This window comes from Numida meleagris, chromosome 1 (genome assembly GCF_002078875.1).
Source record: "Numida meleagris isolate 19003 breed g44 Domestic line chromosome 1, NumMel1.0, whole genome shotgun sequence".
In the NCBI taxonomy this organism is placed as follows: Eukaryota; Metazoa; Chordata; class Aves; order Galliformes; family Numididae; genus Numida; species Numida meleagris.
Genome location: NC_034409.1, coordinates 69,131,093 through 69,144,901, shown reverse-complemented (window position 1 = coordinate 69,144,901; position 13,809 = coordinate 69,131,093). Strand labels below are relative to the sequence as shown.

General features: G+C 44.6%; 1 protein-coding gene across 11 annotated transcripts in view; it reads right to left on the bottom strand.

The window, feature by feature from the left end:
* The window catches only part of PPFIBP1 (PPFIA binding protein 1), a 101,350-nt gene that overhangs the window by 64,745 nt on the left and 22,796 nt on the right, over nt 1-13,809 (bottom strand). For 10 of the 11 annotated variants that reach the window (XM_021392260.1, XM_021392312.1, XM_021392288.1 and 7 more), the window contains one exon: nt 10,481-10,556. The gene's annotated coding sequence lies outside the window, so the exon portion shown is untranslated. Of the gene's footprint in view, nt 1-10,480; nt 10,557-10,889; nt 11,003-13,809 lie in introns of those variants that run through there. The other variant, XM_021392278.1, reaches the window with a different exon arrangement.

The window sequence follows — 13,809 nt, the reverse complement described above, 5'->3', positions numbered from 1 at the left end:
CTACTCCTTTAATGGACTAGTCTACTTGAGTAAAGCACATGTGCATCTGCCTGCGCAGCCACCCCTTAAGGAGTCATTACGGGGGAAGTGCCCCAGAGCTGGACTAGATGATCTTACTGGTGATTCTTTTCTATGATCTTCTCAGCAGCAGGGAGAAAGCAGGCACTTTCTCATCCAGCATGCACATCAGAACACACAGGCACTAAAAGGACATCTTCACTGTCTCTGTATCTTGGAGGTTCTCATCTAAGGACTGTGGCCAAGCCCAGCACTTCTCAGCAAGACCTGACAAGATCCCACGAAATTGGTGGGGCTGCCAGCCAGTAACGTGGCACCATGCAGCACTCCAAAGAGCCTTTTGCAAGCACCTACCTCCTACTGTAATGCAAGCAAGGCTCCACACTTGTTCCAGATAACACACAAGACAGTAACAGTGCCACATCTTCACTCTGTGGATTCACTGCATTCTCTACAGCTATCATAATACACTGTAAATTACATACAAATTAACTCTTAGTAATGCAAACCTCAGAACTGTCTCCATATTTTGTAGTTGCAGGAATTAACAGATGTTGACAACTAACCTGATAGTGGGAACATTGAAAGAGACAGCTTTACCACTACTACTCCTTATCATGTACGTACATGGTTTCTCATCATCATAAATGTCTACATTAATGGTTTCTTCTGATGTAGCAACGTTGGTGGGCTTCCCTTTCCCATCCTTCCCACAGGCAGTTACTCAGAGCAGTACTGTATCTACCTTCAGTGACAAAGGATTACTGTTATCTGACAACATCCCACTGAATGAGAAAGCATAACTTTAGCAGCAGATCTCAGCAGCAAGAAAACCCTGTGGCACAAGGCACATGACTCCAATGAGCACTCACAGGTCCGTGCAAAGCAAGCGATGCCAGTGCTTGGTGCACATTGTTGCTCCTACTTCTCTTCCCAAAGCTCTGAGGCACAGCATGAAGCCTGGCAGAGGTCTTGCAAAAACAAACACAGCTGCATACCAGAACTCCTTCTTCACACAGCATGGGCCATACACAAGAGATAGGCTAGAAAGAAGTTCAAGATGCATGCAAAGGCAAAGCTGGCTACTCTACTCATAGGATGCAAACTGTAAATATATTAATATCTGAAAGCATCAAACCTGCAAGGAAAGTGGCAACCAGCATTAAACTATTGTACTGAGAGAGGTGAGAAGTAGAGGGACGAAAGAAAAGGCAGCAGTAACAGAAATCCATGCCAAGATCTTAGACAGAAAGCACCAAACCCACAAAGAGGCTCCTATGAGAACTTGGAAGCTCACAACTGCAGACCAGCTTTGCTCTGCTGGTAGACGATTTGGGGGCTAAAATGCTGACAATTAACAAGACTATCACCCAAATAGCCAGAGATGTGGCAGAGTGACATCTCCCACCTGAAAGATTTTCATCCCGTGCTGTGAGTGTGGAATAGATATGGAGGGCACCAGATCAGCCATAGGCTTTTTTTTTTTTTTTTTTGCTTTTCCCACAACACTGCAACATCCAATGGAATGCTGAGCCTGTTTTCTGTCTGCAAGTGGACAGGAGGTGGTGGAGTGCCCAGGTGGGTGGCCCTGGCAGAATCCCCGGGGCTGCTTTACTACAGCTGTTGCCTGGTGGACCCAGTATGACACCCACGGCCCATCAAATCCAACTGCTCAGCAGCAAGCCATGCAGGTACAGCAGCCAAAATGCCCTGGCACAGAGCCTTGTCAGCACAACCAACACTGGCTGCCCAGTCCCAGAACAGAATTCAACTTTCAAAATATTTTGAGCAGCTCCTTATCAGCAAAGTTGCTTTACACAAGCTCAACATTTCACAGCGTTTATAATCCGTTCCCCTGAAATTATTGACATCTTAGCTGAACCACAGCCTGGAACAGAGACGATCCGTCCATCGGCACAGGATTTTTTCAGCAAAACCCACCCAGACTGAGATCAGCAAATTGCATAAATCCACATTTGATAATAAGCATGCTCCTAATGCTACTGAAGGCAATGGCACCGAGTACTTGCTTAACACTGGGTGCCTCTTCAACTGATTGATCAATACACTACCTTAAAATACAGATTAGGAGTTGGGCTTGAAAATCCTTGTGAGTCCCTTCTAACATGGCATAGTCTATGACCCTAGATCTTGCTGGCTTTGTGCAACTTGTGGGTGCTTTCAGCAACATCAGCACTCTATTATAAGGTCCACAGTGAAACACCATCTCTCCTTACCTTGAATGACTTCAGCCCAGCAGCCACCAGATGTGAGCTCTGCCACAAACTGAATAGGATCAAGTACCCACAAGCATCCTTATCATTGTGGCTGCAATCCTCCTTCCCTCTCCAATAAAAATGACTCTCTGAGCACAGCTACTGGTATGTGTGCGTTGGCCTCAAGGAAAATGCTGAAAACTCAAATCAAGTCTGCCATAAAGACACATTCAATAGTGACCTTGCTCCGGATTGCTCTAAGTGTGACATCACCACTTAATAAAAAGAGCAAACACTTCATCAGGATATTTCAAGGTAAAATTTACTTGAGGTTACATAGAACCTCTGTGACCACTCAGCTTGAGTCCATACCGAAAACAAAACAAAAATTACTCACAGATTCAGGGTAAACACATTTGGTGTTCTATGATAGTGTAGTCCTCCCCATGGAAAAAGATAAGTCTGCACAAGGTAGAAAGCCAGGAAGCATCTCCAAAGAAGCAACTGGGAGTCTTGGGGAAGCTCATCCACTTGCCCAGAAAACAGAGAATAACTCAGCTGAAAGCTAACAGCCTTCACTGCTTTTGGCAAGGAGCAAAAAGTTGTCTACTCAGTCATCAATTTGTAAGGATGGCCAAGGAAGTTAGTTTCATTAATTAACAGGTACTGGTTATTGTTAGTTATTGATTCTTTCCTTGTTACTATTTAAATAAACAGCTGCCAAATGCATATGAAAGCATTTTGTGATAAACGTCCCAGCATCACGGCAACGTCCTCCAGGCGTAGGACCGTTGGCTTGGTTAAGTGAGGAAAGTTTTTCAAGTGTCCAACTCTCTTGGATGATGTCCACCTGCCACAAAAAGGATGGTTCTCCTCCCCGAATGTGCACCTTGTTCTCATCAGTACAACACTAAGTCTCTGAGGAACAACTTCATCTCCTACTGCTTCATATACCTCAAATCAGTGTGCACTGAAATAATGAAGGGGGAAAAAAAAGTGTATAAAGGATGTTTCCCAACCTACATGTTCTTTATAATTTCCAGAATAGGCATAACCAGAGGCAAGATAGAGGAGAATCAGACCCTCGGAGAAACCAAGGAGAAGAGAAAAATACAGCAATTGTTGTACTATGACAACAAAACAGAATTTCCTGGCTTTACCATTATATTGAACACTAATTGACTCAACTGAACTTGATCTCCCCTCATGAGACAAAACTATTTGCTCTCCTACTTTCTTAGAGTAACTCAGATCTGTCTATGTCCTATTTTTAGTATCTAAATTAAGAATATTGCTCATGACCAGATTATATGGCATTTATTCTGAAGAGTAAGGGATACTGTTGGAGCTAAAAACTGAATATAAACACCCTGTGGATGTAAGCCATGACATTTATATACTGGATTAATAAGTACTAAGAGGAATTTCTGATGTAGGGCATATGACCCTCCCTTCATTTCAAAGGCAATTATTTTAATACCATGATTTCAAAGTGTGACAAGCCCTGGAAAACGCTTACAGACAGGTGGCTTTACCCAAAAAGCTCTCAAATTCCCCAAAAAACAATTTCAGGTGAATCTCTGGTTTTGAGATAAGAGAACATCTGGGAGTTTGTTTGTTTCAAATAAGCACACATGCATGGGCTGGCAGGGAGATAAGTAGGCCTGAGACAAATGTCAATTTTATGCCGTATGGATCTGAGCCTCCCTGAAACAAATTGGAAAGGCTCAAGGATGGTCGATACAAACATCCTACTCAGGCACATCTCTGATTTTAACCAGTGTGACTCGCGCCGCCATGGCCGAGCCATGCCATCAGTGGAACAGCTCCTTTTTGAGGTCCTGCCCTCAGCTGCAAACCACCAGCAGATTTCTGGAGTGGTCACATTCTTTGAAGCAGCCCTTGCCTTTCACATCTCGTCTGCTATTCCTCAACACTATTCAGACACCTGAATCTGGAAGCTACTGCCTTGGGAAACTCAAAGGGCCAGCTTAGAGCTCTGACAGCAAAGCAGAAAACAATCAAGCTCCCAGTCAGTGTAATCCAGCCTTCCATAACCAAGAGATGTCCACACAGCTGGGCCAGCCCTCCCAGCCCAGGGCTGCCCAGCTGATGCCATGTGAAGTCCTGTGCTAGCTAGGGTCCTGTGAACCTCCCTCAGGCCACATGTGAGGTGGTTTCCATAAACATCCACTCTGATCACTCAGATCTGCCATAAGGATCACCACCTGGCACAAAAACTCTAGCAGTTTCCCAGACTGAGCCTGAATCCTAGAGATAGGTTAGCTAGACATCCTACTCCAACAAGTAAAACCGTAAGTAAGGCAGTAACAAGAAGCCAAGCCGTAATGCAGGACTTGTCCACAAGGGCGTGGGGATATGAGCAGTTGGACAGGCAACGTGGAAGTTGCAATTTTAGACTCTTAACTGTTGAGAAAAACCCTGTGTTCACTTATGTTATTTTAGAATGGAATTTCTTGGCTATACAAGCAAAACTGGGCAGGCAGTAATCAAGCTCACTGTGGAGAACCACACTGGCTCAGGTACCCACCACCTCCCACTTCCCAGTGGAAGCAATTTACTGCCTCCTCCAACTCCCACTGCTTCTTTCTTTCTGTTCAAGCTGAATGTTCCATGTTGCCCACTCTTCCCCCTTTGTTCATATTCCCTTGAGTGTCAGTGATGTGTGTGATCAGTTCATAATATCCAACAGCTTCTCTTTGCTGCTTGGACTCAGTTTGGAAGAAACGTGAAAAACAAACAAAAGAAAACCACCACCATCACTACCACTGGAAAAACAACTCATTTTCCTGCTTGGCACAACCACAGTGCTCACCTTTTGGTGAATCTGCACTAGAGGAGTGAGGGGGGGAAGGAAGAAGTATCCGGGTAGTCAGCTGGCTCCCTCTCTCTTGTAACTCCAAATACCTAATCAACACATAGAGATACTAAAGTATCTCCAAGAACTTTCTTGATGAGCGTTATCAGCAAGATCCTGGCAACTTGCCCTGGACACATTCACAAAAGCATTCACCCATTTGGGGTGCAATACCTCAAAAAAATTACAAAACACACACACAAAAAATTCAACCCCCAAAGCAAACAGCCCAGGGCAAACAGGCAGCTCCTGACACAGATGCTTCTCCTGAGCTGCTGAAATCAAAGACTAGGAAGAGAAGTGGTCAGATAACAAAGGAAAGACAGGAAGGCAACAACACAAGCGCACGCACTGCAAGTAAAGCGTGAAAGCCTGCAGGAACTCTTGTATCATGTGAAACACTAGATGAAATGAGAGTCCTGAGAGTACGCCATGGCACAAGGCAGCTCTTTTCAGTGCCAGAAGAGAGCGTGCACAAATGAGGTAGTGGAGGTACAGGCTGGATCCAGAGCTGCCCAGGTCACCAGCCCAGACATCTTCAGGAGAGACGCTCCGAGCACACACCACCACATATGTTATTTTAGAAGCTGAAAACAAGACTCAAACCTCCCCCTAAGCTAAGAAAAAAAAACTGGCTGCAGTACCTGGGTGCTGCAATCCGTTGCTGAAGATCCCATCTAAGGCATCAGGATAACTATCTGTCCTACTCATCCAAAACAGAAAATAAAATATATGCTTGGAGTTAAAGCTCAAGCCCCTAAAAGGGTTTGGCAATGTTTTGCATTCCCAGATAGCACAAGGCTGAAGACAGCTGCATTCCTCATCGCCTTTACTAGCAAGACATGCCTAGAATAAAGTTGCTCGAAGTCATGCAAGACTTTTGCCAGAAAGTTTATCAAACAATGCATCTGAACTCAGGCAAAGAAGGCGGACAGGCAGCATCTGAGAACCTGTGGAAAAGCAGTCCAGAAATATTCCAAAGAGAGATGAAGAAATTCTTCATGTAATTTCTACTTTTCTGCACGAAGCCACTTAATCAACAAGTAGATTATAGGTCCTCCTCAGTGGGGCTAAACTTCTCTAACACAACTCAGCACTCCAAAGCACCTTTTCTAGATTTCACTAGAAAAGAAAAATTGCAGGGAAAAAAAGGAGTTTTAAACGAATGAAAAGCAGTAGTCATCAACATTGCTGCAACTACGCGCAGATCTGCTCTGTAACATCCCAGACACCACTCAGAGCCAGCAACAGGAGGGGAAAAACAAGAATCTTGCTGTGGCACATGGTGGGAGACGTGAGAGGGATTATTCCTGTGCAGTAACACAGTCCCCATTTAGGATGCCACACTTTTCCCATCCCACCCTCAGCTGCAAAGAGGAAAAAATACTTCTAAATATTACAGAAACAACAATGATTTCACCTACCTAAATAGTTAACAAAGATTAGGCAAGATCATTCAAGATAAACACCTCTCCCTTTCCCTTTGTTGTCCATGGGAATCAAACACTATTTTTTCCTACTTTTTTTTTTTTCCTTCATTTAAACAAGAAAGGTGTGGTACTGCTCCAGTAGCAGTCAGGGAGCCAGGAACTCATGGTGATAATTCATCTCTTCTCACGGCCCAAGGTCCCTTGACTTGCAGTTCATTTTCCCCTCTGTAAAATGGGGCGAATAATAAACTGCTACACAATGATAGAGAAATTGTTTAATTCAGAGCTGTATCATTCTTTGAAGATGCAAATAAAGTGCCAAGTATTATTACCAGATGATGCAGTGATAGATTTCCTCCCTCAAGCTACTTAAGGGAAGAAAAAAGCCACACAAACAGCCAGCCCTATTTCTAATGAGATGCAATACTCAGAAAGTGGGACATCTTGAAACAGATTGGACAATCTTCTTCCAGCTCAGAAAGATTATTCTCAACACATAAACCTCACAGGATTATAAATTCACAAAATGAAACATATCAGTTGACCAGGTTTCTGCAGACAAAATAAGCTTGCCTAAGTAAACAGGAAAAATATACATTCTCAGTCTTGAAGAAATCAAGAAGAGTTTCTCAGAGAAGCAAGAGAAGAAATGAAATCAGATTTGAAAGCTTTGTGGGGGATGAATTTTTATTTTCTGAATATAAAGCAACTGTCAGGACTGGGAAAGTCAAGTAACTAAAAAAGAGAGGGCGGGGGAAAGTACGGAAAGGCTCTGTGCCGCAGAGAGGTCACATGTGAGATAAACAGGGTAGTAAGCTAATATGTACGGATAAACACAGCTCCCTTTCTCTCCGTACAGACATTTATGTGTATTAGAGAGCTGCCAGCAGCACTATGGGTGAACATAATGTGAAGCTACGATAACATTACCCAAACCACACTGCATAGTCAGAGCAAAAGCACAAGGACATGCATACTGCTTTCTGTAAGCTGCAATATTGCCTCTTGGAAGAAAGGGATGGGAAAAAAACAAACATGAAAACCCTGCCCCTTTCCCCCTCACCGCATGCCAGGGGTGACACGCATCTTCCCCTCTCCCTCTGGCCCAAGGTTCACTTCTCCTACGAAGGGCTTAAAATGTGGAGGTGTCATTCACCCAAGAGAAATGTAAACTCAAAAATAAATGAGTAGACTCATGGGCTTAACCCTTCTTGAACCCAGCAGCTAATCACAGCAAAACTGACCTTCCTTCACCAGCACCTCCATGTCATTCAATGCCTTGGCACCGCTTGGACAGCACAATGGGGTTGAACAAGGCTGAATATGAGGAGGGGGGCAACTTTTCCTACAAATCAGGAGCTTTATCTTGCATTGCACTCTTGGCCACATAGCAGTCTCGGGTAGCACACTGACACGCAAGTGATATCCCCAACTTATACATCCTGCAGCTGTCCCTGTGCTGTGCCCCAGTGTCTGGCCACGATGGACCTCAAACCCCAGGCAAACACACTACAACTGTCTGCCTCCCCACCCCGCCCACAGGCAGTGCCGCACCTCCCATAAGCATGCAGAGGGGCCACAAGCTCCAGGAAACACTCAGCACTATTTTGAGCATATCTGAGTTTAGCACAACTATTAAAAGCCCAAGAGAAGCTGCATGGGGGCTGTACCCCACAGGACAAGCCACCTAAACACTAATAAATGCAGTGATGAGATGTACATGCAGGACAATGTGAAGCCCTTGCACTCATCTGCCCGACTGGGAGCAGCAGGCAGCAGCTCATAACATAGCCTAGTGCTGAGTCAGAGGCAGGGACTTCGGGCCATCATGCTAGGAGAGGCTTTTATTTACTTATTTGAGGGTGAAAGCAAGTAGCAGAAGGAGAAATCACTTTCAGCCTTCCGGACAGACTGCTGAGGAAAATAGGTCTAACTCAAGCAGAAAGCCTCCAAACAGCAGAGATACACTGGCACTCAGGCTGTGGGAACAGAGAAAGGATCAAGCACCCACAGGTGCCAACTAGGAGGGATCTGGGCACACGCTTCTTCCCGGAGCAATATGGAAGAGAAAGAAGATTTGGGTCCCAATGCTTCTGGCTATTCCTAGGAAGGAAAACCAGCACAACATCTGGAAAGCAAGGATCCAGAGATTTCCAACGAAGGCAAAACATTTGCATGGTCATGCCAGCAGACTGAAAATCCCTAAACACACATCCAGCAGAAGGTGGAGGCCAGCCAACATCAGACTTCTAATGATGTTTTTATAGCTACAACCCATTCAAATCCAGCTGGAGTGCCTGGCCAGCTGGAATGTAATCCCTGCAATTCTGATATGCAATAAAACGGAAGAAATGGGACCCGGATAGAAGGACAATAGGTGATAACTGCTCTTGGAGCCAGCAGACCACTGATTAAGAGCCTGGAGAATAAAAGCTTTTGGTGCCAGACTTTAGGGTTCCTGATGAATAAAGAGCATCACTCGCTTCTTTCCAGGCCCCCAGGCAGCCTGTAGATCCCACAGAGAGTTCACACACAGTGACTTAGAGCAGGAAGGGTCAGAAGCCCAAGAAGAGGTGCTCCAAGGACTGTAGCAGTGGGAAGGAGAGGAAGAGAAGGGAAATAACATCCTGAACAAGACACAGTCTCATCTCCAGGCAGGTCTGTGGATGCAGGATGGCACTGATGAGCAGCAATGACCAAAGCCAGCTTTGGAGCTTGGTGGCCACACCAACAGTCCCAGGCAGCAGAGGCACACTTGTTGCTCTCTCCAAAGAGAGAGTAAATCTCTGGGAACACGGCAAGCACCTTCTTGAGGTGCAAGCTGTTAAACGTAGTGATGAACAGCAGTCACCGACCATCTCAGCCCCATGAGTGGGTGGCATACCATGGCATGCAGGTGAATGTGAGGGCTGTACAGCCCTCCAGTGGCAGAAGACACACACAAAAAGGCAAGAGATCCCAGCTGGAGTGGGGAGCAGCCTGATGAAGCAGTTACAGTGTGAAGACAGCAGCTGAGAAGAAACACAACAGGGCTGTGGACTGGAAGTTGATATAGGTATGGTATTGGATGAGTGCATCCCAGTCACAGCGTGCAGAGCTGAAGTGCAGGTGCAACAAATCAACCCAGCTCTCCAAGTGAAGAGCCTGCTGGAATTTAGAAGCCTGAAGTCCTTCACATGCCAGATTGTACCGTAATATCCAAAACTAAGTAGATAGAAGATAACCATCCCCAAAACAAGACTGGCAGCTCTGACATGCACTACACTACTTGGATCAAATCAGTCTAGACCAAATGCAAAATGCCACACCCTGAAGTCTACTAAACTGGGCCATTTCCAACAGCTAATGCAACAGATAGTCTGTTCTGTCAAAAGCGGTTTTCACATAAACTTAAACTTGGCCCAGTGATCTGAAAGCCCTGGGCAGTTTCTCTACACGTTGCCATAGACCTGCCGAGTTAGATTAGCTGCAGACACAGAGCACTGCTGCACCACAGAGGTGTGGCAAGTGCAGCGAGGCCCGTTCTGAAGCACTGGCTGCTTGTTGAGTCCACAGTGTGCCACAAGAATGGCTCCAGTGGTCACTTCATTTTTATTTCTTGGATAACCAAAATATATTCTATTATACTGCCACAGTCTGTATGTTAATTCCTAAGCCTCTGTCTTTAAAATTCAGAAAGCCTCCCCAAACCTAAACAGCAGTTCAGAATGCATAAATGATGGCTACCCTTTAAAAGACATTAAAAAAAATGGATTTTTCCATAAGCAGACACAGCATTACATTCATCTACAACTCCTGCAGGAAGCTGTAATGCAGTATAATTTTAACAACATTTGAACTAAAGGCCTAAAGAAGCTGTTGTGTAAGGTATCAAGCAAAAACCAGCAGATACGTCGACATCAATGGTAAGGAGTAAGCCGCTGGCTTAGGTTACTCACCCAGGGGAGCAGACTCAACGCTGATCTCCACCGTTACTCTTGAGCCAATTCCACTGATCCATATAAGCTTCTGACACTGAAAAGAGAAATAAAGAATTTAATTAATCGCTACAAAGTCTGAGGAGACTTAACGGTGAAATCTTATAAAAGTTTATGATAAATTGACATGGGATACAGGAAGCACAGTGGATGACGTACATAACAGCATTTAATAAAAACAACAAAAAACATGCCAAGAGATTAAAGGATGACAGTTGATGTACAAATAGGAAATTAGCTTGTTTATTCCTAACAATTCCCAGCAACGTCCTCTCTCAGTATTCCTGCATTAAATGGTCAGGCTCATGCCTGCCCCCACCTCCCAGCAGATCACGTCTATACAACACAAAGCAAGGAAGGTGAATGACACCTTGAAATGATTCCTTCTCACTACTGTAACCTGCAGAACTGCCAGACAAGCACCCCACGGATCTGAACGACCAGAGCTCTGAGCGTGAAGAGAAGCCAGTGAAAGTCAGAGCAGCACAGGGCACTGAAACAACCCTACAGCCCTTTCCCATCATCACAGAGGATACTCCCATCTAAAGACTTGGGTCAAAATAAAAGCTATTTGGCATGGGAAGCTTGACAAAATTGTTCTGGGATAAAGTTCTACATGAACTTCAGATCTGAAATGCAGAGGGAGGTTTGGGAATAAAACTCTGGACAGATTTAAAAATTCCAAACCTAGGCAATAATACAAGCCCCCATTAAGATATAAAAATCTAACTCCCACATGAGTGCTCAGTGAAACACAGCTGGTAGAAGGACTGAAACAATGAGGAATGCTGCTGAAAGGTACCGCACATTGCTCCGCAGGAAGGTCAGTAACCTTCTAGTTAAGACCTTGGTGCACCACTGGGTTGCTGCCCTGGGAGGCTGAGACATTGCACATGGAACAACGACTGAGCCAAGAGCAAGAGCATATACTGGCAAGCTGAGGGAAGCTCAGACAAGCAAGCAACATGATCAGAATGCAAACACTTGACTCAAAAATATTAAGGGCTAAAGAGACAGACTACCTAGTTGACCTGCGACAACAAACACCGACAGCAAATATCCAGAAGGCGTGAGCTAAAACAGAGAGAATTCAACCCACTTATGACACACGGTAATGGAGCACAAAAAAAAAGATGCAATCCCAGGCTGAAATATTAAAAATGTAAAAAAGACTGTCCTGGGGCATACAAAGGAGGTTGAGGGGAGGTTGTGGAGAGTTGGGGGTCGGTCTCTTCTCCCATGCAGCTGGTGACAGGACTCGAGGGAATGGCCTCAAGATCCACCAGGGGAGGTTCAGGTTGGATGTTAGGAAATACTGCATCTCTGAAAGAGTGATCAGGCACTGGAACGGGCTGCCCAGGGAGGTGGTGGAGTCACCAACCCTGGAGGTGTTCAAGGAGTGTTTAGATGTTGTACTGAGGGACATGGTTTAGTGGGAAATAGTGGTGACAGGTGGACGGCTGGAGTGGATGATCTTGGAGATCTTTTCCAGCCTTGGTGATTCTATGATTCTAAAATGGTTCATTGCTTCTCAGAACAGTTTTTTAAAACAGATTGGGAAGAACACCAGGAAAAAAACACAACGTACATAGACCATGAAGGACAGGGACATATAAGTCTCTGCTAGCAGACTCTGTCACAGGACCAGGGCTTCAGGCTATTGCAACAGAATAATTATGCCCTGTGTAACACAGGAAGAAAAAAAACATCTGTCAGATGGAAAAAGAGACAAAGCATGGTAGGCGGGGAAAGAAAAATATTTGAGGTTTCTATAAAGGGTACTGCAGAATGTCATGTACAAACTTACAAAGCCAGAGAAAAAAGTTAGTTAACAGTGTTATTGCAGGTCTGCTTAAAGTAATACCATGCACTGAAACTAAACACCTATCATTAAACAGAGCTTCTCCTCTTCACTCCCAACATTCATTTCCATTCACGTGTGGCTCACAGATATGGGGGAGCTTTGGGATTCTCGGGCTGCAAAGACCCAAAAGCAGCAGTAGAGCAGAAGGGTAAGATCCCATCTCCTCCATCACAGAAGGGCGTTGTAGCACAAGGGAGTCCTGGACACCTCTCAGCCCAAAGCTCCCTCGCTGTTCTGCCAAGTCTCCCTTCAATTTGGGGCTGATCTGCTCTTCCCAGACTGGAGTGCTGGCTCCAAGGCTTCAGCAGCTCATCCTGAACCTCATGACCATGACTATTTTGGTAAATCAAAGATGCTCTTTGTTCTTGTGGTTTGTCAGAAAGTTTTAGTCATTTCCTCCTGAGCAGAGTCAGAGTTGCACAGACCCAGACCACACCTCTAGCAAGCAGCATGGGCACTGGCTACCTAATGAGAAAGGGAAAATCGTGCAAGCATTTCTCAAAAGTGAGTTAATCCCCTTATAAACTACATGGAGAACTGTTCCAGAAGGATTCTGTTTGCTTCTAAGGCTACTAGGAAAGTGATCGACACAGCATCTTCTGTAGCTTCCTTAATTTTTCAGCCTTGATTCAAATCTCAGCTCTCCCAGGAAGAGTTCACTTTAAGTTCAGTTTCAGCATGAAAAACAACCCATAAAACCACACGCATAATCAAGAGCTGATATTTAGGAACACAATTTAATAACTGCAGGATGAGGCACAACAGGTGAAAGAGAAGTTATCAGACGTTCATGCAGAGACCAGTGCAAAATATAGTTACCCTGGAGGAACTTCCCAATATTGCCAAGAAGTGACGGTATTGCAAGATAAATGTAAACAGAGGCAAAACAAAAGAGAGGTGCAAGATATTACAGTCTGTCTGAAAAGGACAAAAAAAATGTAATCTCTTAACCAGGAAGAAAACAGTAATCTTAATCCTGCAATCTTCCATGTTCCACAGTAATATTTTACCTTGCCAATCAAAGGCTTTCTCCAATGGTTACACATTTTTTCTTTGCATTATGGAAACAAAATTGCATGCAATTACTTGCTGCTTGGATTTGAAAGGGACACAATCCCATTCTTAAATACATGAAATTTTCACATGTTGCAATGCATTTAGTGCTTTTCTTGCAGCCCATGGCCCTATGTCCTTTCTTTGTACCTACTGGAGCTTTGGTTCAGGAACGTTTTTGGAAGAATCCAATCAAGTACACTGCAAGGAAATAATCTGACTTACTTATGCTCTTTACTAGATATAAATAAAGATCAGCTTTCCCTAAGCATTTCTGATCAAGAAAAGAAGGGTTTTGACCTACAAGATCAGAAGGTGCATCTCTTTTCTACTCAAAACGCCTCTGTGACATGGGACTCAAGCAATCACAGCA